The 26,064-nt window shown below is 41.9% G+C and overlaps 1 protein-coding gene across 3 annotated transcripts in view; it reads left to right on the top strand.

The window, feature by feature from the left end:
- The window catches only part of NEK6 (NIMA related kinase 6), a 92,634-nt gene that overhangs the window by 6,362 nt on the left and 60,208 nt on the right, over positions 1-26,064 (top strand). The window lies entirely within an intron of this gene.

Raw genomic sequence — 26,064 nt, 5'->3', positions numbered from 1 at the left:
CAAGCTGTTAGCGTTTTAAAGAAACACAGCCTGGGGCATAAGCTCTAACTTTGTCCTCTTCCCAGCAGCAGAATAAACATTTTTATTTTCCTGGGCATTTCAACTGCAGGTGGCTGCAGTGCTCAACCAGGGGCGGTGGTATTTTGTACTGGGGGTTCGGACTTTTTTGGGATGAGCACTTTTAGTATTTTATTGTCTTTTTTGTTTTATTGTAAATAGCTTTGGAGTGCCTCTGAATGTATGAAATGATATATAAATTAGCTAACTAGCTCATTTAGTAATATTACTTCAGTTAGCTTTTAATCTTTATTTATTATGAGATGTATTCTACATGAAATGCTTGCCATTAATATAGAAGGTTCTGAACAAGAAGGAATTGCGACGACCATTTCACACAGGGGTTCTGTTCCCAGCCTCTGTGGGCGATGGCAGAAGGCGAATAAAGGTACCCCAGCCTGCCTTGCTCTCTTCTGGGTCCAAAAGGACCTGTGCGTTGGCGATCGCTCATCAGTTGAATGCACCTCAGATTGTAGCCAACTGTACATGAATCATTGGGTTGGAATTGCTAATTTCACTATGTTTTTATATATGCTCAGGGTGGCTAGGGAAACCCAGCCAGGTAGGTAGGGAATAATAATAATAATAATAATAATAATTAATAATAATAATAATAATATAACAACAACAACAACAATAAAAAGATAGTTCTCCACATTTGCATATGAATATATTTCAGTTGCTGCTGTCACTAAATTTGCTACTTATAATATAGAAGGGGACGCGGGTGGCGCTGTGGGTTAAAGCCTCAGTGCCTAGGGCTTGCCGATCGAAAGGTCGGCGGTTCGAATCCCCGTGGCGGGGTGCGCTCCCGCTGTGCGGTCCCAGCGCCTGCCAACCTAGCAGTTCGAAAGCACCTCCGGGTGCAAGTAGATAAATAGGGACCGCTTACTAGCGGGAAGGTAAACGGCGTTTCCGTGTGCGGCTCTGGCTCGCCAGAGCAGCGATGTCACACTGGCCACGTGACCCGGAAGTGTCTTCGGACAGCGCTGGCCCTTGGCCTTTTTGAGTGAGATGGGCGCACAACCCTAGAGTCTGTCAAGACTGGCCCGTACGGGCAGGGGTACCTTAATATAGAAGGGAAATAATTCCTCAGAAGCCTCACCTGGATGCTACCAGAGCAAGTGCTGAGGATCCTACTGTGACAAGCTAGGGATAGTGCTAGATAATGTTGATTACCGTAAAAATGGGTTCTGGATAGCCATTTCACAGTGTCTTCCCACTTGAAATGGCGTAAATAAGATCCTAGTGCTTAAGATTGCCTGAAGCAGCATTATTGTAAGGTTTTGCCAGATTTTCAGGCTTCATAAGATGAAGTAGACTTTTTAACATTTTGACAAAATGCTTAGTGAAAGGTAGTCAGAATATTCCAAAGATCAAATGCCTCCTTTAATGGATTGCTCCTACAGGCCTAATAGCTGAACATAAGACTTTATTTTTCCTTTGTGTGCCGAGTAAATCAACCTTGTACAGTAGTTCTCTTTATGAGAAGGCTAAGTATCTTTTTACATACATTGTTTTTAAATTCAAGAGAACAAAAGTCAAAAGACATTGCCCATTATTGTCTTCCTGTAAGGTGTATGGTTTCTTAGTTCAATATTCAGGCAGATCATAACACATCATTGTTTTTTACAGCTCGCGTCATTTCAAGCCTCTAACTCTACGAAGACTGCAACCTCCAAAATTGCCTCTATCCCTTTGAGTATTGTTAATGTTGATGTTAATGTTGTTCTCTGAGCGAACCAAATTTTTGGTGTTAGCACACAGTGATATTTAGCACTTTAAAAGTGTGTGCCAATATTTTAAAAATGGTGTGAGCATCAGTATCATCATTGAGTGCAGAGGTTTTCAACCTTTTTGAGTCCACGGCTCCCTTGACCAACTCCATTCTTTGTGGGGCTCAGGGGCCTACTTACGTCCCCCCTTGCCTGCAGAGCTGGCAGCCCCTCACCCTTTTTCAAACACCCTCCCTTGTGGAGTGTTCCCTCAGCCTCCTCTCCTCTCTCCTCTCCCTGGGAATCCTCTGGGCAGCTGCTGTCTCTGGTCTCTGAGCTGCCCCCCCCCCTGCCCCAAAGAGAGATGCCTCCTCACACTGCCCCACAGGGGCTGGGGAAGCACCCCCTGGCCAGCCAGAGGTGCACCATTCGCCTGGGGAGCTTGTAGCCAGGGCTGCTGCAACAAACAGCTGTGCAAGCCTTGGGGAGGCAGAGAGGCAAGAGGGCATCACAGGAGGGAGGGAAAGAGGGACAGAGGCCAGGGTTGCCCACTGCTCCCCTGACCATCCTTCAAGGCACCCCAGGGGGCCATGACACACTGGTTGAAAACCACTGATTTAGTGAAGTAGAGATAATATAGCCAATCTGAGTCAGTAAAGGGCACTTATAAATAAAAGTGGGACTATTTCTGTTATGTTTACTGTGCCTCTTTGAGCTTCCTTTGCAAGTTCCAGAAGCACCTCATCATAAGAGTGTTCTTGCTTCAGTTCTTTGCCATGGGAACTGTGGGATTTACATTACGTTTGTGTTTTGTTTTTTTGTAATTAAAAATACTCTCTCCAGTTTCCTGATACGATGGACAATGATTTATTGTTGCTCCTCAACCTTCCAAATAGTAATAAAGCTGTGACATCCGTTTTAAATGTTACGCTTTCTTACATACACTAACAAAAATGTTTCCAAAGTTTTGTGTGCTAAAATGTCTTATTGAAATGACTTGAGCCGACTTGCTTGTGGAATCTGAAGGAGTCTTCCTAGTTGTTTCCCTCAGATGGATTTCATGTGAGGAACAAGCATCTTTCCAAAGAGGCAGGCCTTTTTCTCTCTCCCCTGGTGGGCAGTTGGGCTGATTTCGGCCACAGAAATTGTGCTAGCAAATACTGTCTGCAATACTTGGATCACTTCCTGCAGAATTGCCCCAAACTGCTCAGTTTGAGGCTTCCCAGCCTCCTATTATAGGAGATCATCTGGCTGTGCTGCCTCATAAAATTTTTAGATAAACCATAGAGGTGCATAGTAGAATGCGAGACATAGAACTTAATATTTTTGAGTAAAATGCTTCTGACTCAAGAGGCTGAGCACATTGCTTTATAGATCCTTATTTAAAGAGCAGATTTAGAAGTGCAGATAACTTTGCTTAATATTGATTTTGACACATTGCCCAGAGCTGCTTTGAAATAGTAATTCTCCCCTGGAATTCCACTAGTGTCCCTGCAGCGACTCTCTTGTAAGAGCGCGTATTTAATGTTTCCCCCTCTACATTTTTAAAAGCAATAAACTTCCTAGAATTTTTTATACTTTATCAAAATAAACATGATGATATTCTATTCTTCCTTTTACACAACAAAGTCAGGGAGCCTGGAGAATTCTTTAATAATGGCAAGTTCTTTCCTCACTCATAATTACCTCTGCTGTAGAGACTCAAAGGAAACAAATGTAATATTCTTGTCATAAAAGTGGAGCCTTTTGCACTGTTCAGCGTTTTGACACTGAACGAAATCCCATAGTTAGAAAAACGTATATATTTTGAAGTTGAAGGCAATAGAGACTCGCAGTGCCTAAATTTTAGACCAGTTGTTAGAACCATATTAATTCATGACTGAATGGTTTTCTTTAATGGAACAACTGTGAACTGTTAAAAGAGTTCATAAACTGGCCACTTTACCAGAACTGTGAAATGTGGAAAGCAGTTCCCTATTGGTTATTTAAAAATAATGCTGGGAAGGGCAGGTTGGCTGCTTCTTTCTCTCTTGGGGTGGGGGGCACACGTCTTGTATCTTTCTCCTGTTGAACTCTCTATTTGAAATAAATAAAATGCCATGGTTTAGTGCCCTCTTATTGCAGAGATGAAGGATAAATTGATAGGCTCTGTGAACTCTTGCCCTAGTCTAGAATGCTCTCGGAACAGGTGCTGGCCCACACCCTCTCAAAGGGCTCGCAGCCTTTCCATTTTGAAGAGTGGTGTGATGTTTACTGTTCTCTAATTACTTTTGTTGCTTCATCTGTGAACTTTGAGAATTCTCTTTATTATTAAATGAGAAACGTCCTTCAGCCTTTTGAATGGACATGAAACTGAACCTGTACTCTTAAGTTGTTTGGGAGGGGATGGCTGCCAAGTAACTGGGATTGCTTTTTCAGACTGTGTGTTTGTATGTATTTGTAAAGTGACGTGCAGGGGACTGGAACCCGGGCATCTGCTTGTCAGTGTCTGCCTCTTGAGTCAGCAGTCTGCTCCTGGCTCAAGTGGGTGTAGGACAGCTCAAGTTCCAAATTTTCCCCTTTCCTATGAGCCAGCTGCTGTCCATATTACTACTAGAGAGTGACTCTGAGCATGCTGTGAATTTGAATGTGTGCCAGGGAGGAGAGGAAATCTTTTTTAAAAAGGAAGATTTTTGGAATGATGGAATAGAATATGTGTGCTCACTGCAAGATTCTAAGGACTATTACACTTTTTGGTTTGCAAAATGTCAGAGCCAACTGGGGCAAGCTGGCTTGCGGAATAATTTGAAAAAAGATGCATGTTTTTGGTCTGCAAAATATATTTTCACTTGATTGCTTGTTCAGAAATCGTCAGTGTTCCTCAAGCTGCCCCTCCATAGAGATCTAGAAGCAACTCCTAGGCATGTCTGTGAGTTGGTTGAATGAGCTGCTGAAGGAACGGGCCTGTGATATCCATAAACAATTTTCACCTGAAGTACTTCTGAGCAGCTAGGTATAAAGAGCATTGTGTAAGGGAAGGGGGCGGGAGTTAATAGATTTGTAATGTGATGCAGCTGTGCTTTCATCTTCTTGTCTTTCATCACCGTTGCCCTGATGCTGCAACACACATGAATTAATCTATACAAGGGCAGACTTGAGTTTTCAGTCCAAAAATAGTGCCCTGATATATCCCACTGTTTCCAGATAAGACCCATCTAGTCCAGCATCTTTCCCCCCCACAATGGAGGTCCACCAGTTACAACAGCCCTAATGCTCAGTTGTAAACTGTCTCTGTACATGAAGGTTCCTTTTAGACGCCATGACCAATAGTCTGTAAACTTGTTCACCTTGGATATGTCCATTTTTTCTTTGAAATGCATCTAAGCAGCCCATCAACCCATCTTATGGGAAGAATTATATTAACTACACTGTGTGAAGAACTATTTCCTTTTGTCTGTTTTGAATTTACTCCCATTGGGTGACCTTTCATTTCATTGGGCGACCTTTCATTTTAAAGCTAGATTAGGGGGAGAGAAAATTCTCTGCTTTCACTTCCTCCATACCATGCATAATTTTACAACTATCATGCCGCTGTGAGTTGTCTTTTTTGAAACTAAAACACCTCCGTAATTTAGGCTTGCATCATGTGGAAAGGGCTAAAACCCCTCTATGTTTTCATTTTTGTGATGACCACACCATACATTAAAGGCATTACGATACGGACAGTTTTATTCTCGTTTTCCTAATAAACATTATCATGTAATTTGCCCTTTTCAATGCTGCTGTACACAGTCTTTCTCCTAGATAGTCACTGCCGATTCAGACTTCATCACTTTTAAGAGTGAAGTAGAATATTTTTGCTCTAATGTGCATCGCATTATCTTTTCTTAAACTGAACCTCATCTGCCATTTTACTGCACAGTTGCTCTATTTGGAGAGATGCTTAACAGTCTGCTTGAATTTTCACTATTCCTGAGTAATTTGGTTTGATTTGCAACGTTGGCTACCTCACCTGTCACCACTGGCTCTAATTGTGAACAAGTTACTTAGCATTGGTCTCAATGCTGATTCCTCAGGACCTGACTGTTAACTTTTCAAACAGTTGTTGGTATCCAGCATATTCCACAGTGCAGTCTAGCAAAGAATTCCTCCAGCCTTCCTCTTTAGAGAAGTCCTCCTCAGTCTTCCTGTTTAAATCCTTTGCCATCCAACAATCTTGACTGCCTCACCAGCTGATTTCCTGCCTCCAAATTTTAACATATGTTTTTGTTGTTGGTAGTGATATTTTTAGCAGTGTGCTCCTCAAAGCCCACTTCCACAATAAATCCATGATATTCACATCCTTGTTAGCTGTTTGTTCTTCTCCACCCACTCTGCTCCCTTCCCAGTACAGTGGCAGCGGGAGGCCCCATTAGCTAAAGTGGTGCTTCAGGTTAAGAACAGTTTCAGGTTAAGAACAGACCTCCAGAACGAATTAAGTTCTTAACCCGAGGTACCACTGTATTGAAATTCTGCTTGAAGCTCCCTGGTATAGGGGCCTGTTGCTTTTGATTATGGAACTCTGAAAAGCTCCAGCTACTTTGTTAGCTGTGTATGAATATTATTTACATTATTGTCACTAAAAAAGAAAAAAGACCAGCCATGGTATCTCATTCTAGAAGTTCTAAGCTTTAGGGCACAATTAGTAAAACCCTGTTACTGCTTTTCAGCCTGATTTGTGGGAAACCTGCTCCTTGACAGAAACAAGGTAATTAGTTAGTCCCAGAGAATCCATGAAAAACTCTTGGCCTCCTAGTCTTTGAGTTTCTCACTCAACAACCTGTGCTTAATCTTTGTTGCCAGAGAAGAAGAAGGTATCCCTGTGTGCAAGATCTTGGTGATGGAGTGTGTTTCAGACTCCCAGTTGGGCCAGGCAGAGCTTACTATACTAAAACATTTATGTAGAGTTCTTCGTACATCAGAAATGAGCAGTGGATTCTTTTTCTTTCCTTTGCAGACTCTGTTTAATCAGTTTGGAAAATCTAAGCGATGACTTTTAGCTCTTAGAGGATTAAGAACCAGAGCTGCTTTTTGTGGCAAGTTGTATATATTAAAGTCAGCCCTACATTAGTAAATAAACTCTGTTACCATAATCATCGTACTTAGTGTAAGCACTTCTTGGGTGAATATTAAAGATCTGTTAATCTTTATGGTATTTATAGGATAATTTTTTAACTCGCTTGAGCTTCTTACTGCTTTCACAGGTCAATTACTCCAATTAATAACATCTTGTCAGCTATAAGAACATTACCATCCAACAGTACAGTGCAGATTGTAATTTTTTTACCTGCTTGATTTGATTCTTCAGACTTTCTTCTCCCTTAGTGATTGAGGCTTGAGGTTTAATTCTTCTTATTTGATGTCTCACTTCATAGCCTCCATGAAGTCCCGCATATGGGATCTGCACTAATGTGAAGCTGACTACTTTTGAATATTCTAGAGCAGGCATCCCCAACCTGCGGCCCTCCAGATGTTTTGGGACTACAACTCCCATCATCCCTAGCTAACAGGACCAGTGGTCAGGGATGATGGGAATTGTACTCCAAAACATCTGGAGGGCTGAAGGTTGGAGATGCCTGTTCCAGAGCTTTAACCAGTGTCCCTCCCTCCCTCAGGAGGTGGTCGCTAGCATGTACAACTGACCTTCCCCGCTCAGTTCGCGTCTTGGCACTGCATTGGCAGTGGCTGGTAGAACATCCTTCTTGACCGCATACCTTCTGTGACGTTGGTGTGCTGTTCTTTGTGAGCCTTCCAGTTTTTCTCATCTCTGGTTTGCATCCCCCCATTTTATATCTATGGGTTTCAGCTTCACTGGCTTTGTGCTGCAGCATAGCAGATCTCATTTGAAAACAGTGTTTGAAACTAACCAGGCGCCAGGCGCTTTTTGTGACTCGGGAGCACCCCCTGGCAGCCAAGCGATTTCCTGTCACAAGGTTTGCGACTGAAATCTCCACCACGGGAGGGTGAGGGCAGTGTCCCTGACTGACCGCAAAAGCTGAAAAGTTGTTATAAGCTATTGAGCTTCTAGCATTCCCTTTGAACTCCCCATGAAGCCTTTGGGTGCGTTGAAGAGGGAATCTTACTCCATTGTGGTCTCTTTGCATAAGTAAACAAACAAGCTGCAACTTTTCACCTGGTTGTATGGATTGCTTCTCTCTTGGGGGCAGGAGGGGAGCTCAGGCTGATAGTAAATCACAAACTTTGTTATAAAAGTAGTATTTTTTAAAAAGTGTTTTCCCTCCTTCAAGAAGTAAGAAAATGACAAGTTTTGCCCCTCGCTCTGTGTTTACCTTGCTGTCCAAGGAAGGTCTCCTGTAGGGCAGATAATTCCCGCCCCCTTTTAAATGTGTTCTACGCGTGTGTGTGTGTGTGTGTGTGTGTGTATTAGTATACACGGATGTAGCAGTTCTGTTGAGGACTAAGCCTTGCCTTGGTGTGTGTGTGTTAAAAGCATACTGCAAGTGTAAAAGCAGGGATTTTAGTGCATGATTTCTAAACCACCAATGCAGCCCACCAGCCTTGCATAGTGGCCCTTTTTTCTGCTGCCTGCCTTCAGTTGCAAGAACTGGTGTAGTAATTGCCCTCCTGGCTGCAGTGCATGTCTGGTGGGCTGCATTCAGCTTGGTGGGCCATCAGATGTGTAGGCATGTAATATGTGCTTTTGTTAGTACAGAATGAGGAAATGGTAGTTACTCCAGATTAATTTGCTCAAAATACAAAGGTATGATATGAGGTGCTCCTTTTATTTTTCATGCTTTCTTTTTGGAATGGTTAATTGCTTCCATTTTTCCAAATGCCACAAAAGAAACTTTTAATAAACCACGGGAATCAAAACAGCATTTCAGCAGGGGGCTGGTCCACTGTCCTTCAGACCTTGTGGGGGGCCGGACTATATTTTTTTTGGGGGGGGGAATGAACAAATTCCTATGCCCCACAAATAACTCAGAGATGCATTTTAAATAAAAGCACACATTCTACTCATGTAAAAACACTAGGCAGGTCCCACAAATATCCCAGAGATGCATTTAAAATAAAAGGACACATTCTACTCATGTAAAAACACACTGATTGCTGGACCGTCTGTGGGCCGGATTGAGAAGGTGATTGGGCCAGATCTGGCCCCCAGGCCTTAGTTTGCCTGCCCATGGTGTATATTATAGTACATTTCAAAATGGATCTTTTAGAGCTGGAAAAGATTCAGAAAAGGGCAACCAAAATGATTGTGCAATTGGAACAACTCCCCATGAGTAAAGTTTACAACAATTGGGGATTTTTAGTTTAGAAAAATTATGCTGGGTGTGGTGTGAAGAAAGAGGATAGAGACATGTTTCCTTCTCTCATAACACTGGAATCTGAGGTCATTCAGTGAAGTTGAACCACTTTGTGAGGTCCACCCGAAAAGTGGTGTATAAATAAATAAAGTAAATTGAATATTGGAAGATTTAGGACTGACAAAAGGAAATACAACTTCATGCAGTGCATACTTAACCTTTTGGAATTTACTGCAGTAAAATGTAGTGATGGCCACTAACTTGAATGGTTTTAAAAAGGATTTAGCCATGAATTTGTCTACTGATGGCTATTAGCCATCATGGCTGGGTATTACCTCTAGCATCTGAACTGGTCTGCCTCTGAATGCCAACTGCTGGGGGGCACAGGTGAGGAGAGCGCTATTCTCCCTCCTTGTGTCCTGCAAGTAGGCTTCCCCTAGGAATCTGGCTGGCCACTATGGGAACAGAATGCTGGGCTAGGTGAGCCTTTGGCCTGATCCAGTAGGCCCGCTCTTATGCTCTTGTGTACTGTTGCTCTCTCTTATGTAGGCGTAAGGCTGGTTGTGGATCAGCTAAGACATGTTCCCCAGACCACAAACACTGGTGTATCAGTATGGTCAGTGTTGCCATGTACTGGGCATGGAATGGAAGAAATGAATAATCAAGAGGAGTTGTATATTACTCAGTTACTGTGATAAAATAGAACGTATTCAGTTTTGTCTTATGGAGCACTGCTGCTTCAGGGATGTTCACTGCTCCTGTGGCCTCTCTAAGTAATAAACGTACGTAGAAATGTGAGTAAAATAATTTATCTTGTGGGAGTGGAGTCTTCTGTGGGAATACAATCTCAACCTGAAAACTAATAAAAACACAAGGGGAGACTATAAAAATTACAAGATATATTCTGATTAGTTTTTAAGCTCTCTTTAGTCAAACGGGCAGTGAGATTCCAACCATTTTCAGTTAGGGATAGCTGTTAACAGTGTATTTTTAAGACTTTCCATCTTCCTCCTTCCCACCAGCGGCCAGATTTTGCTTTTCTCTTAAAATTTCATACTGTAGGTCTAGGGAAAGCTAAGCGGAAAATTTGATTCAGTGACCGAATCATGAGTGTCTGCAGAAAATCTCACCTGGATGCTAATTCTGACATTCATGCTATGCTAGGAAAATTTCAAGAAAAAGCCTAGTGTAGCACTCAGCTGCTGAAAGATATTTCTTCAGTTATCTAGGAACATTGAAGTGTAGTCTTCAGGGTTTTCCTCTCTTATGGCTTCCCCTTGTATACATGTAAGATGAAACTTCTCCTGGCAAAAGCAGCAATCACAGCAGCTCTTTGAGGATCTAATAAGTCCCCCAAGGAGTTGCTGTTCTAGTTACTTTCCTTTCTTTTCAGTGGAAAACTAATTCTTTCTCATGGAGGACAGCAACTTGTGTAATATTCTTGGGTATACAACACACCGCAGAGAGTTTCGTGTTGGCTAATGCAACTGTATTTATAACTCTCTCAAAGACATAGCCGTCCCTTTGAATCGCTGGTGGTGTAAGAAAGTTTCAAGGAAGGGGCTTCCTTTTGTATACGTGTTACTTTTCCATGACCCTTTAATGGATAAGAAAAATGGAGCAATGAAGGCCCTTTATCTTCAGACATTCTGCAATAACTGCATGCAGTACTTTAGTATCTTTCACACTACTGGTACCAGCAGCCAGCAAAGATGGGAATCTAATTCAGTGTTGAGGTGCACATTCATTAGTATACAAACGTAAGGGCTATAACAGGTGTTTCTTTCTTCAAGCACATTGTAAAATAATCTAAAAAGTATATAGGTAGATGGGTGGAATATGGATGACTCTGTCTCTAATGTCTACTGCAGTGGGTCTTGGGTGTGCTTGCTTTCATTGTAATGGTACACACAGTCTGAGACATACCTCATCTCCTTTTCTTATACAGTGGTACCTCACAAGACGAATGCCTTGCAAGACGAAAGAGTTTTTTGTTTTTTGAGTTGCTTTGCAAGACGAATTTCCCTATGGGCTTGCTTTGCAAGACGAAAACGTCTTGCGCCTTTTCCTTAAAACCGTCAATGCATTTCTATGGGAAACCGTCAATGCATTTCCTATCGGAAACCGTGCTTCGCAAGACGAAAAATTCACAAGACGAAAAAACTCGCAGAATGAATTAATTTTGTCTTGTGAGGCACCACAGTAGTATCATCTCTCAAAAAAATTTTTTTCCAAGGCTGAGAAAGCTAGAATCCAGGGCAACAGAGCTGATAGCCAATTGCTGAGCCAACTCCAAGAAAGACTGAAATTTGTGTGAGGCGAAAACACTTTGGGACCCCTCTTCCTTGAGCTGCTTCCTCTCTTAAAGCAGACACCATGCTTTTTGTCCACCAAAGAAACACTGGTGTGTGCTTTACAGCACAATACATAAACAACTTTTCAGATTTTTAGGCTCCACTTGAGCTGCTTCATTATTGCAGCCCTGGGATTAGAAACTGCCCATAATGTGATGTGTTTGCTGCCCCACCCTGCTAGGATTTACTTCTGAACTTTTTCATCCCTCCTGTTTTATATTGATAAGACCTGTTACATCAGGTTTATAATGCTTTCCCTCCAAATACCAGTTTGTTTATGCACATAGCTAAGCATCACTGCCAGCAGATTTTTTTGTTCAGCATATAGGTTCAAGTACATACAAGTCATTGTTAGTGGCAGGAAGTGTTGCATCTGCATGAACAATATATGGTATTTTTACAGCGTTTGTTTGTTTGTTTGTTTATTATATCCTGCCTTTCCCCCAGAGCAGAGACTCAAGGCAGTTCACGGAAATGAAAATAAACATGCATTAAAAAAATAATAATAATTGAGACACAAGTTTAATATTCCCACAGAATGTAGATGTAGTAGTAGTAGTAAGAATTTATTACTTAAAAACTTCCTGATACAGGACTGCCTTCAGATTCCTATGGAAAGTCATATAATTTCTTTGACATCTGATGGGAGGGCGTTCCACCAGACAGGCACCACTGGCGAGAAGGCCCTCTGCCAGGTTCCCAATAACTTCACTTCTTGCAGTGAGGGAACTACCAGAAAGCCCTCAAGAGTTAGATCTCAGTGTCCAAGCTAAGCAATGTGGGTGGAAATGCTCCTTTAGGTATACTGGGCCAAGGCTGTTTAAAGGTCAGCACCAACACTTTGAATTGTGCTTGGAAACATCCTGGGAGTCATCCTGGGAGTTATATGGTCTTGGCAGCCACTCCCAGTCACCAGTCTGGGAGTCACATTCTGGATTAGTTGTTTCTGAGTCACCCTCAAAGGTAGCCCCACACAGAGCTCACTGCAGTAGTAGTCCAAGTGGGAAGTTACCAGAAGATGCACCACTCTGGTGAGACAGTGTGCAGGCAGGGATGGTCTCAGATGGAGCTGGTAGACAGCTGCCCTGGACACAGAATTAAAGTGTGACACCATGGACAGCTTTGAGTCCAAAATGACTCCCAGGCTGCACACCTGGTCTTTCAGGGGCACAGTTACCCCATTCAGGACCAGTTATTCCCTCGCACCTGCCCGCCCCCTGTCCGCCAAAAACAGTCCTTCTGTCTTGTTGGGATTCAGTTAATTATATCCAAACTTGCATTGTATGCACAGTGCTCAGGGCAGCTTCCAACTGTTTTAAAAAAATAAAATCCAACAAATTAACACAGTAGTCAAACAGTAACAAAAATTTACAACACTAGAGCAGTCAAGTACAGCAAATAAATCCAGTATGAAAATGAAGGAGTTGGTCCCATCCACCAGGTCACATACCTTCTGGACAGGTCTTGGCCAGGCTGCAGGAAGCAAGGTAGCTGAACCTCCTGAGTTTGGGTCTTCTGCAGCCTCAGTGTGGACAAACGGCCTTCTTCTGAATCTTGGGAGGAGCTTCCCATGACCTCGGCACCACCCCTTTAGTATCTGAGCCCATTATATTTGGGACTTTAATTACAACAGTTTGCTAATTCATTTCCAGGTACAATTCAATCAAATTATAAAATGGGTGTAATAAGCTCGCATAGACAAGTACTGTACCCACTAAAACCTTTGTTGCCACCATCTGAACAGAGAACAAAAGGCACCAAATTAGTTGTTGTTTAAGGTCCAATTCCTTCTCTGACATGAATGCCAAAAGAAGCTTTACTTTGAGATTCAGCTTTTTAAAATAACTTTTAAAAGGTCTTCTCTGTTTAATGAAATGCAGGATGGAGATCTAGATTCTGCCATTTTACACTGTTGGGACCAATAAGAAACATTTTAACTTTAACCATTGTAGTTTGGTGTGGAGAGCAAAAGATTAGGTGTATTTTAGTATAAAAAGCAAGTCTGACTATTTCTGGCAAATAGCTGCTGCTGCCCTTCTCCATATGTGTGTCGTGTTCAGTAATCTGAAGTTACCTGCATAAAGTCCTCAGAGAGATGAAACTTTCGTGCTGTTACAAAACACAAAATATAAAATCCAAATCAGAGTGAACACTAAAGTGAAGATTTCTTTCTTGCACTCCAGTACACTTTCCTCTTTTTCCCCCCTTGTAAATGATATGGGCAGCTTTAAAACAAACAAGCAAAAGCACTAAAATTTGAGTAAAATGTGGAAGGGTCATTTGAGGCCAGATTAAATTGGTCTGTAAATATAGCTCACATTTGGTCGTCGTTGATCTATATTACAGGAAAGTGGTGAAAGTTGAATACATGGAGGAAGTTCATTTTTGGTAGTTAAAAAACCTCTACCAAAACTGCACTGCTTCAATGTCTTGGTGAATGGAAATGACGATACACACTACTCTCTAGAAAGAAGTTGTGTTCATTGGAGCTTTTTGTGAATGAATAAATGCAGCACAGAAACATCTTACTATATTTCTGTTGAAAGATTAATCTTGCTGACTAAAGACAGGAACGTAAACATGAGCTGGGTGGAGAATTTCTTTCAAACAGGATGGGAAACTTGCCACAAATATTTAAATATAGGCTAGCAGCATTTGTTTTTTTGACGTCTAGAATGAGCCAACTCTGGCTAACTTCACATTTGTTGAGTTAACATCATTTGGGTTCCAGGTATGGAACAGTGAATTACAGCTGTTCTACCACTAAGTTTAATGGATATCTGTTGTTGACCGAAATAATGAGAAAGTAGCTCTGGGATTTCTCTTTGTTTTTTGTTTTTTAACTTAACATTCCAATGTTGGTGTTTGAACAGAAGGTGAGGTTTAGCTCTTTGCCTCTGTTGATGCTCTGGTAAAGCTTACTTATATCTTGAACAAAGCCCTAACTATATTACTTTCTCCCCTGACCCCCTGCATTAATTGTTTTGCCATTCATGAAATTGTGTGTATGGTTAAATGAGCAGAGCAGCTTTGGTTTTCAACTTCAAGTTACTGGTTTGTTGGGATTTGTTGGGAAAGCATCTTGTGGCACCTTTACGATAAACAGATTTATTGTGGCAAAATCAGCAGGTGCACATGCCGGGCTAAGTTACTATGAACTGCATGGGGTAGCAGTGATTGTTCGGTTGTGTAATTTAAGGATAGAGTGACCCTTGAGAACAACTTCATCAGTGGTTTTCCCTTAGAACCCTGTCCTTCTTCTGGTGTTCAATATTGAATCTCTATTTTAAAAAAATTGTGTCCTTTTTGCAGTCTTTTATTACAGATTAGGAAATTTTGTGGTCTCTCTCCAGTCCTCTATGTAGTTTCTGTGCCTGTGGCAAGTATCCCTCTACAGGATTCCAGGGCTGTAGCCAGGAAACTGGTTCTTGCATCTGCTCCCCTTGAGAACACCCTTGTAGCAATCTGCACAAGCTTCCAGGGGTGTTTAGCTTCTGGCTCGGATCTTAGAGCGTTGCCTATGCTGGACAGATGTCCCACTATAAGCTTTGTTGGTTTTCAGTATATCTCAAATGCTATATAGACAGTGACATCTCCTTTGAAAGGCACTGAGGCACTACTACTGTCTTTCCTTGCCAGCCCTTCTGCATTTCTTCGCATTGAAGAAGAAGAAAGTTTTAAAAACAAATGTTCAGCGTTTATTTTTGAGGCTTTAGCCATATTTCTGGGCAATAATGTAAGCATTTAAAAATATTCTCTGTTTGTGAATTGTGTAAAGATTCCCCAAGTGTCATTAATACGCCAGAATGAATCCCTGCCCCTTTCATGCAAGGCAGATAATTGGGAATAAGAAAGGAGCAGATTATTTGTTAAGTTCTAAGAGAGAGAACCTGAGGATGGAAAATTTAAAAAGTGGCCGAAAAGAGCAGCCCTGTCCCACATCGCCAAGAGATATAATTGGTAAGCCATTGTGGGTGGGGGAATGCATCATATTCATAAGTTTCCGTAGAAAGGCCTAGAAAATCCGTGGTTGCCATAAGCAGGGGAAAGGCAGTCCTCACAATTTGAGAACACTTGAAAACCGTGGAAACTCCTACTTTTGTGGATAGCCTCTCAAGCTGTAGTAGGAACATGTAGGAACATGTAGAAAGTCAGGAGAAGGTCAGCTATAGGAATTGAAAGAAGTCTTACTAATTTTTTGTACAATTCCCTTACGCTCCCTAGGACTCTTTTGTCTATTGCCATCTCTCTTATCAGTGCTTAGGTCCTGAAAGGTGTATGTTACTATATTGCCATGTATCTGTGTGTCTTTTCGTCTTAAACTGCTCTGCTTATGGTGAGTTTGACTCATCTTGAACCAATTCCTGAGAAAGGCAAGCAAAGGAGTTAAACGTTGTGAGGGATTTACTGTAAATACTCCTTTCTTTTGGAAGTGCTGACAGAAGCTTAATTGTTAGGTTCAAGTATATTTGTCATGTGCCAGACAGTGTCAGTCTGCTTGCAGTGAACCGGTTATGTACTTCCACCCAGAAGAAGTGAGAGAGTGAGAAGCCAGAGGCTGCCTGTGTGTTTTCTCTTTGCTTGTGTTGCGGGAGGGGATGCGGGAGGCACTGCTGTTTAACCTAGCTGGTAATTACGTTCTACAAGAAGGCATATATTACTGTTGCTTGCTTTGCCAAAGCTCTTCAGCATGATGGATGAGATTTAAAGGTTGATCTGACTAAATTGCAGTGAGAATACTAACGACAAAGATATTTCTTTTGTGAAATATTCCTACAAGACATCATGGCTGTGGCATAAATGCTGTAAGATAATGGACAATAAAAGTCACTCAGAAATAAGACTCTCCCAGGGTAGGGCTGCTGCCTTGTCACACACGTACAGAGCCAGGAGATAATGTAATCACAAGCCAGGGCCATCATTTAAATATATCAGTAATCTTGTATAGCATCTTGACAGATTTATTTTATGAGCCGGCAAGAGAGAGAACATTATCAGGCAGCAGAGAGAGAAAGGAAGGCAGAATCGTTTTGGTGCTTAGTTTTCAAAATAGTTTCAGTCACTTTGTTCTTTCATGGAGGCCTCAGTAAAAGTTGTTCTGCTTCTTTTACACATATATTCCACCTCAGTCCCAAATACATTTTTGTGAAAATAAAGCCTATAGATTGCAATTGACCTTATAGAAGTGTCTTTCACACTTGCGATTTCTGTAAAACTTTAGTATTAAGTGAGATCCAAACACTGCTCACTGAGTGGAAGTGCTGTACTGTACTTCAGTTTCCATGAGCTGCCCTTTGTTTTGGCTGACAAAGCATAATAATGTCACTTTGCTATTGATTTATCAAGGTCCCTCCCCCCCCATTGCCAACCTGTAGCTGAAAAAGAGTGTGTTATGGCACCTCAGAAATGAAAGAGCAACATGTTTTAAGCAGTGAACATGAGCCAGTCTTGCCAGCCTATTCTCTGCACTAGCCAGCCTTCTTCCCTACCGCAGCTTGCCTTTGGCTGGCAGCCCAGGGTTTCAGGTAGATGGCTCTGGCAAGGAAACATGAAGGAATGTTCAATGTGCCTATCACTGATGTGCCGCTGTATTGCATTCTGCCAGTCAATTGTGCTGGGACAGATTATTTGGCTGGCTTTAGCTAAAGCCAGTGTAGTTAGCCAACAGAGTCAAGGAGGCTGTTGGAGATAAGGCGGCTTTCTTCAAAAACTAAAAGTCTTGTTCAAAAAAAGAACACAATCTGTGGCAAAATAAATGCAAGCAGACAAAAAGAGATGCCAAAACAAATCTGAGAAGCACATCCTTAAAAGCATTAAGGCCATTTTTAAAAAAGTAAATTGGAAACAGGAAACTGGCTAACGAAGTGATCAGACCTTTGGATGACAAGGGAGTTAAAGGCGTGCTAAAGGAGGAAAAGGAAGTTTGATGTGTTACACTGTGGAAGGCGTAGGGCAGATCTTTGTGCCTGAACTAACTTTTTAAGGAAGGAGTCTGAGTAATTTGAGTGATAATGAGATTGTTCTAGGGCTTATTAACAAATGAAAAACAAATGAATCACTACTGGTCTGGAGGGGTCTTAAAGAACTGTGAAATTGCTGATCTTGTAACAAAAACAAACAAGCAGGCAATGTCCCTAAGTTCAGCTTCCATACACAAAGATGGACAATGTAACAGCAGTTTGTTTAGAGCAGGGATGTCCAACTCCAAAGAGACTGCAATATACTCCCACTATAAACACACTGGCAGTGATCTACCCATTGGATTGACCAAAGTTGTTGAGCTTTTTGGGGGGAGGAAGACCAACTGTACAGTTGTTGAGCTTCTTCTGGGGACACTTCATCAAAGTTGCAATCTGCCGGTTGGACATCTCTGGTTTACAGGAAACCAGGAAATTACAGGAGTATTAAGATCTGTTGTGGGAAAACTGGTGGGAAGCATTATTAAAGACAGAAATACCAATAATATAGAGAAAGTGTTTCTGAAGCAGAACCAGCATGCCTTCTGCAAGCCTAACTCCTGTCTGATTAACCTAGTAAGAGTTACTTGAGATGGGGTGATCCAGCTTTCAGTAATGTGGCTTATCAAAAATTCCCAAGTAAACTTAGCAGTAATGGGATAAGACAACAGGTCCATCGTAGGTCAGGAATTGGTTAAGGAGCAGGAAACAGATTTAACAAAGAAGAGAGGTTAGAATTCCCTCCCCACCAAGGATCATTATTGGGACCTGTGCTCCTAAATGCAAGTGAGCACTGAGGTGGCAGCTTGCTGATGATACAAAGCATAGGAAGAAGATAAAGTGATTGTGATGAACTCTAAACTGGGTGAATTGGCATTAAAATTATTTTTATCATAATTCTTATTAATATTATAATAATAATCATCATTTAGTTATTACAGTGGTGCCTTGCAAGACGAAAAGAATCCGTTCCGGGAGTCTTTTCGTCTTGCAGTTTTTTCGTCTTGCGAAGCAAGCCCATTGACGGAGTAGCACTATTGACATTTTAAGGGCTAAAAATGGCTTTTTAAGGGGTGGGGGATTAGCGGTTTTGCTGCTAAAATGCTTTTAGCAGCTTAGTGATTCAGAATAAGGGTTTTGAAGCAAAAAAAAATAATTCAATTTTTTTCGTCATTTTTCGTCTTGCGAAGCAAGCCCATAGGGAAATTCGTCTTGCGAAGCGCCTCTGCAGACTTCGTCTTGCGGGTTTTCCGTCTTGCGAGGCATTCGTCTTGCAGGGCACCACTGTAATCGCCTTCTAAACCACAATGCCAAGGCACTATAAGATATATAAAATAATTAGAAACGGGTAAAAAAATAACAACAACAGATACAGGGGAACCTCGGGTTACGTACCTTCCTCCTTACGAACGCTTCGGGTAACAAGCTCTGCTAATCCGGAAGTAGATGCTCCTGGTTGTGAACTTTGACCTAGGATGCGAGTGGAAGTTGTGTGCCGGCAGCAGCGGGAGGCCCCATTAGCGAAAGTGCGCCTCATGTTAAGAACGGTTGCGGGTTAAGAACGGACCTCCGGAATGAATTAAGTTCGTAACCGGAGGTACCACTGTACGTTTAAAACAAGACTAGAACCCCAACAAGTGGGCACTTGTGATAAATACCCATTTATCCAGCTGGGAAAACCTGTTTGAACAAAAAAGTCTTTGACTGTTTCTGAAAAGTGCTCATAGTGGGCTGTTGTATCTCAACAGGAATGCTATTCCACAGGGTAAGGGCAGCCACACTAGAGCCCCGCTCCAGATTACTGTAGAGTGGGCTTCTGAGGTCTTTGGAGAAGCTCTCACAGACTGCAGTGATCCACTTTGTTCTCCCAATTTCTGCATTTCCCCTCACATTACGAGTAATGGGCTTAGGCCACTGATTTGGATTTTGATATGCAACACTGGAAGATGCTTTAGCAAGTTGCATTGGTAAAAATGAAGCAAATCTCATTCTCCTATGCAAATAGGCAGGTAATAGGGGAATGTGTTTGTACATAGGAGCACAGAAGCAGTGAATTTATACACAAATTTCTGTTATTGATTAAACCTTGTTCCCTCTCTATCCTCCTGTTTTTGAGTATTCCAGAAATTACGCGCAATATATTTCCCCCAACATTCTGAACTATGCACCTTTTTCAACTGGGAAATCTCAGGTGCTGAATAGCTTTGGGGGTGATTCATTTTGGTTTTTAAATTCAGTGTTTTTAGAGCTAGAAAATTTTGCCTTTTAGATTACCTGAAATGTTTAAGATTTGGCATTACTGCTGCTCAGTGGCATTGTGAGCAGCAGAGAGGGTTGAGTGCTAGCCATATGGAAAACAGCTGGATATACACAGCAAGAGGATAGGTGTGTTGGCATAGGGAAACAGACATGTGGGCACAATTCTTGCTGCTGTGCTTTCTTCTGCTTGGGAAGTATTCCTTGCTACTCAAGCTGTTTGTTCACCAGGGAGAATAATTTGGCCTGTGGATGTGATCTAGGCATCCAAAGCTACATGCTTATACCTTATTAAGCTGATCACAGCTGTTATCGAGGCTGATTTGGAGAGGGAGTGCGCATTGGGCATCTATCAGGGTGCATCAGTTATGAGCAGAGGCTGCTGTTACTGAAGTTACTTTCCTTAATAGGTATCCTGTAACTAATGATATTGGGCTTCGCTACCAAGTGCCTTGGGCATTTTTGCCTTCTAAAGTGCACCTGTCAGATTTCTGCAGGGGGTGGTGTAAGCTTTGGTTTCCCTTGGTTGCAGGAATATTTGCTGGAATATCGCTTTTAGAAGAAGTGTATGTATGTGTGAGTAAGTGACGGGCAGAGTTCAGGGAGAGATTCCAAAATTGTATTTGCATATTGTGAAATGGAGTACCATTCAGATTGAGGGATTCATTTTAAGTGATCAAACCCTCCGTCTCCCACATGTTGGGGATTGTATAGGCCTTAATACAGTGAGCCAGTATGTTTTATGGGCAGTTCTTTGTTGTGGCGGTGGTTGTTGTTATTACAAATGTTTTTCCCTGCTGGTTTAGGAGCAAGTAAATTCCAGGCCAGAAACTTGCCTGCAGCTATGTTGGAAAGGAGAGCAGGAACATCTAGTCCTGGAAAGGAAAAATGTTCAGTGTATTTTTCTTTCAGATAATATTGCTAAGTGCTCAGCTGAAGGAAAATGTGATAGTTTTACTTCATTTAGAATAAAATACAGTATAAATTGGCTGATGGCTTGATTTATGCATAAAAGTAATCTGATGGATGAGCAGGGTTAGAAAAATCCCTGGTGCCGTGTCACTAAGACACTTAATAATAATTCTGACAATGGAACATGTCAAAGAGCATGGACCTGTGAGATTTTATTTATTTATTTTAAAATGTTTCTAAACTACTTGATATGTAAAAAATGTTTACATGGTATATAAGCAGTGCAAACATAAAAGCAGCAAAACAGTATCATGTAAACCAGAGATAAAAATGGCATCAGGACTAGTTTTATAAAACAAGGAAAGCCTGTGCAAAAATATGTCTTAGCAAGATCTCTATATAGTAGAAAATTCCCATTTTGGGATTGCTGCCAAATGATATTTTGTATGGTGTCAGGAGTAAAATTTCCTCAGGTGACCAAAGTGTTGTTATGGGACCATACAGGGGCTGGTGGTCCTTCAGGAAACCTGATCCCAAGTTGTTGTACAAGGCTTTATATGTAAGTAACACGAACTCGAATATACTTTCATAGCTATTATGCAGCTAGTGTAGTTCCCTCAGCTTTGTTGCTGTTTAGTTGTTTAGTCGTGTCCTCCTCTTTGTGACCCCCTGGACCAGAGCACGCCAGGCCCTCCTGTCTTCCACTGCCTCCCGCAGTTTGGTCAAACTCATGCTGGTAGCTTCGAGAACACTGTCCAACCATCTCGTCCTCTGTCGTCCCTTTTTCCTTGTGCCCTCCATCATTCCCAACATCAGGGTCTTTTCCAGGGAGTCTTCTCTTCTCATGAGGTGGCCAAAGTCTTGGAGCCTCAGCTTCAGGATCTGTCCTTCCAGTGAGCACTCAGGGCTGATTTCCTTAAGAATGCAGAGGTTGGATCTTCTTGCAGTCCATGGGACTCTCAAGAGTCTCCTCCAGCACCATAATTCAAAAGCATCCATTCTTCGGTGATCAGCCTTCTTTATGGTAGTTCTCTCAGCACAGGTACTTAATTCAGCAACCCGCTGGTAGCATTCTGTACCAATTGCAGCTTCTGGAGCAATCTTGAGAGAAGCTCCACACAGAACTTGTTACAGTAGTTCAATACAGGAAAGAGCCAGTCCCCATCAGAGTTACTCATACATAAATCCATTAGTGCCAGTAGCCCTTACAGTTTTGTGTGACTCAGTATAACAAAATTGGTGCCTTGTGATGCAGTGTAATAGAGTAATGTTGCTTGGATATGCTTTGTTGGTGTACCTTTGGGTGTATTTCTGCAAAATTGTAGCCATTATGGGGGTTAAATTAGTGGATTGAGTTTTGTGTTGTGCAGCTCAGCAGTTCTGATTATGGCCATACAATTTAACTTCTGGTTGTACAGTGTTGGGAGCTGCATTATTAATTGTGTCATAGTAGAACCCCTATAGGGACGCAGGTGGCGCTGTGGTCTAAACCACAGAGCCTAGGGCTTGCTGATCTGAAGGTTGGCGGTTCGAATCCCCGCGACAGGGTGAGATCCTGTTCCTTGGTCCCTGCTCCTGCCCACCTAGCAGTTCGAAAGCACACAAAAAGTTCAAGTAGATAAATAGGTATTGCTCCAGCAGGAAGGTAAATGGCATTTCCGTGTGCTGCTCTGGTTTGCCAGAAGTGGCTTAGTCATGCTGACCCAGAAGCTGTATGCCAGCTCCCTCGGCCTATAGAGCAAGATGAATGTGCAACCCCAGAGTCGTCCGCGACTGGACTTAACGGTCAGGGGTACCTTTACCTTTAGAACCCCTGTAATTTTCTTCATAGCATTGAACAGGGTTGCTTCTGCCAAATACTGCTGGTGTACAAACAGGTGGATATATGTTTTTTTATGTGTCTGGTAGGGTGTGAAGATGCAAGCATAAAAATCCAGCCTCTGTATTGAGCAGGGTTTATAGGCCCACTTTCCCTCTTACATCAATGATAGCAAGCAGAAAACTTTCCTTTGAGTTGCTCCATAATTCATTTCACTCATCAACTTGATTTAACAGCCATCAAAGGCTTTATTTGCAGTTACAAGTGAAAGAAGTCAGATTTTGAATTCTGAATTTGGAACTATATCACTATGCTTATTTACTGTCAATAACTAAATATTGAAAACCTGGTCTTAATTTTCTGACATGGGCAACCCTAGAATACACACATATAGCACCTTTGGTTGGTTGGATAATACAGTGCTAGGATTAAAATATTCAAAATCCCAGATGATTCTGGAAGCAGTTGTTAGACACTAATAGTTATTAGACAACATATTCCATATCCTTCTAATTGAATTAGTTAATTAGAAGGATATGGAATAGGTTGTCTAATAAAAACAAATTTGATGCATTCTCACATGCCAAAATTACTTTGTGGGGAAACCCCAATCTAAAAATTGGCTGAAAGCAGGTACATTGACTTTGAAACAATGGATCAATAAGGAAGATTAATTTTATACCTGTGCTGTTTTAAGACAAAAATATCATCCATCAGCTGTGGCCCAATGGCAATATCTTCAGTTACAATGTCTCCTAACACGTATGTTTGGGCCAGCAGCATTTCAGCTTCCAAGGCACCTAAGATACTGGAGCAATTGAACAATTTGTTTGAAACTAAAAAAACAGTGATTACTTTTTATAGATATTTATCAAGAATAAATAAGTTCAATATGCAGACTTTAATAAATAATTGGAATAAAGAATTGGAACTTTCAGTACTGAAAATGTTTTACCCGTGATACCAAAGGTATCAGTGAACTTTACATTAAGACTTACACAACAAAAAATAATATCCAGAATTTATTGGACTCCTTTATGTTTGTATATTGAATCCCCGCGACGGGGTGAGCTCCCGTTGCTCGGTCCCTGCTCCTGCCAACCTAGCAGTTCAAAAGCACGTCAAAGTGCAAGTAGATAAATAGGTACTGCTCCGGCGGGAAGGTAAACGGCGTTTCCGTGCGCTGCTCTGGTTCGCCAGAAGAGGCTTAGTCATGCTGGCCACATGACCCGGAAGCTGTACGCCGGCTCCCTCGGCCAGTAAAGCGAGATGAGCGCCACAACCCCAGAGTCGTCGGCGACTGGACCTAATGGTCAGGGGTCCCTTTACCTTTACCTTTATGTTTGTATAAAAAGGGCTATGTTGGAGGTGTAGCAAGGACAGTGCCTCTTTGAAATATACATGTGTACAATGTTCTTTACTTGTTAAGTTTTGGAAGAAAGTGCTGGACTGTGTGACTACAGAAAAAGTTAAAACTTTCATCGAAGAATATTCTTTTTAATTATATACCCATTGTATGGAAGTTCTATGCGCCGTTATGGTGGCCAAGAGACTGATACTGATGAATTGGAAGAATAAAGATATGATGCCCTTAATGGGTTGACAATATGACAACACTTGCAACTTATGAATGGACTGCTTATAGCTGTAGACTTTGCTTGGATAAATATGACATTTGGAATGAGTTTATACAGAATGTAGTAGGCTATTAATACCTACATATATGTTAGGATAATAACATATATTTATATAAGAATATATTTGAGTATATACATTGTATTTTTGTATTTGTTTCTACACATTTTCTCTGTTTATTTCCTTATTTTTCTCTTTTTTATTTTTCTTTATGACTGAAATTCTTTCAATAAAAGAGTAATACTAATAATAATAATATTTTTTTAATTAGACAGTCAGTTAAGCCAGAACTGCTTCACCTTAGAATTTCTGGAAATGTCACCCTTAAAGAATAGTGCCGGAAGCTTTCCCCTTTGCACCATTTGCATTTATTAGCAGTGGCGATTAGAACATACTATCTTGTTAACCAGTCTGCCTTTTCAGAAACTACACTTACTACTCTATGATAAAATTCCCCAGGACCTATCTCAGAGCTTTCCAAACTGTGTGTCACGACACATTAGTGCAGGGGTAGGCAACCTAGGGCCCATAGGCCACAAGTGGCCCACGGGGGTCGTTTAACTGGCCCATGAGCAACCCCCCGAACTGAGCCACTCGCTTGGCAAGTCCCCGCTAAACCAGCGCAGCACGGGGACTCGCTTCCACAGTGCCGGAAATTGCATCTACGCAGGCACTGGAAATCATGTCGACGCAGACGCCAGAGATCACGGGCGCACAGGTGATCTGGCCCATGGAGGGATCTCCGCTGGAGTGAACCATCCCAGGCGAGGTACACCTCAGCCGATCCCTGCATTAGTGTGCCGGCTGCAGTGTGTAGGTGTGTCATGTGAATGCTCCCAGCACTCCTCCTGAAGATGGAAAGGGGTTAGTTTCACCGTCGGTTTGCTAGTAAAACTGAATTACTATGTCGTGAAGTGATGTATGTCTAAAAAAGCATGTAACCAACATGAAAAGTTTGGATAGCTCTGGCCTGTCTCTTTTTAAGTTTCTTGGAAATAACAAAGGAAATACTCTGGCTTTGCAATCAAGTCTGCAGTAATTTCTAACCTATTAGCAATCATAATAACCCACTTTGCTGTATGTACAAAGTTTAATCATTGAGTTGTGTCCAGCGTCCTGAATTAAAAGCAAAATATATTCTACTTTACCAAAGGCTTCAAGCACAGCTTGTTTTCCCTCCTCCAGGCCACCACTGTGTCCTGGAACTGGTCCAGGGCTTTCACAGTCTCTCCTGATTTAGATGTTATGGAGGAATAGAGTTGAGTGTTAATAGCATACTGATGGAATTTTGCCCCCCAAACACCCAACGAACGCTCCCAGAAGCTTCTTATAGATACTAAACAGCATTGAGGATAAAATAGTGTTCTGTGGCAACCCATAGTGTAATTGCCAGGTAACAAATGCCATGCTCTCCCAAGGCTGCCCTCTAGTCCTATTGACAGGACTGGGACCACTGTAACATGGCGTCCCCAATTGCCGTTCCAGGGCGCTGGTCCAGGAGGATGCCATGATCATCCAAAGCAGCGAAGAGCAGGAGCAATGTCACACTCCCCTTTGTCCTGCTTACTGTAAAGGTCATCCATCAAAGTGACTTGTCGCATGGCCAGCCCTTAACCCAGATTGGAATGAATCTAAATAATCTAGACACGTGGATTATAATCAGATCTCTACAGTGGTAAAACATCTGCTTTGAATGCCAAAGACCCCTGGTAGGGTTGGGAAAAGGCTCAATCCTGAATCCCGGAAGAGTCACTGCTGATCAGTGTAGACAATACTTATCTAATGAATGGCAGTAGTGGACCAGTGGTCTGACTCTGTATAAGGCAGCTTTCTATAGTGTGTCTGCTTTAAAAGTAAAGATAGTGCAGTCTATTGATTCTCTTGCTCAGGGTAGGGTAGTTTTTTCACCAGCAGAAGTAGGTATCTGTCTGCAACTTGCTGCCTTGCCTCTCGTGAGTTTTGCTCTGATCTACCTATAGCATGTTTTCCCAGCATCCCAGAATAGCTGCTAGTTTTGAGCAGGACAGTGTGTCCCTTGGGTGTCAGCAAGAATCAGTGTTGGTATCATGT

Source organism: Podarcis tiliguerta (genome assembly GCF_965153285.1).
Source record: "Podarcis tiliguerta genome assembly, chromosome: Z".
Classification (NCBI taxonomy): domain Eukaryota; kingdom Metazoa; phylum Chordata; class Lepidosauria; order Squamata; family Lacertidae; genus Podarcis; species Podarcis tiliguerta.
The sequence above is the reverse complement of the archived record's forward strand: the minus strand, read 5'-3'. Positions and strand labels throughout refer to the sequence as shown.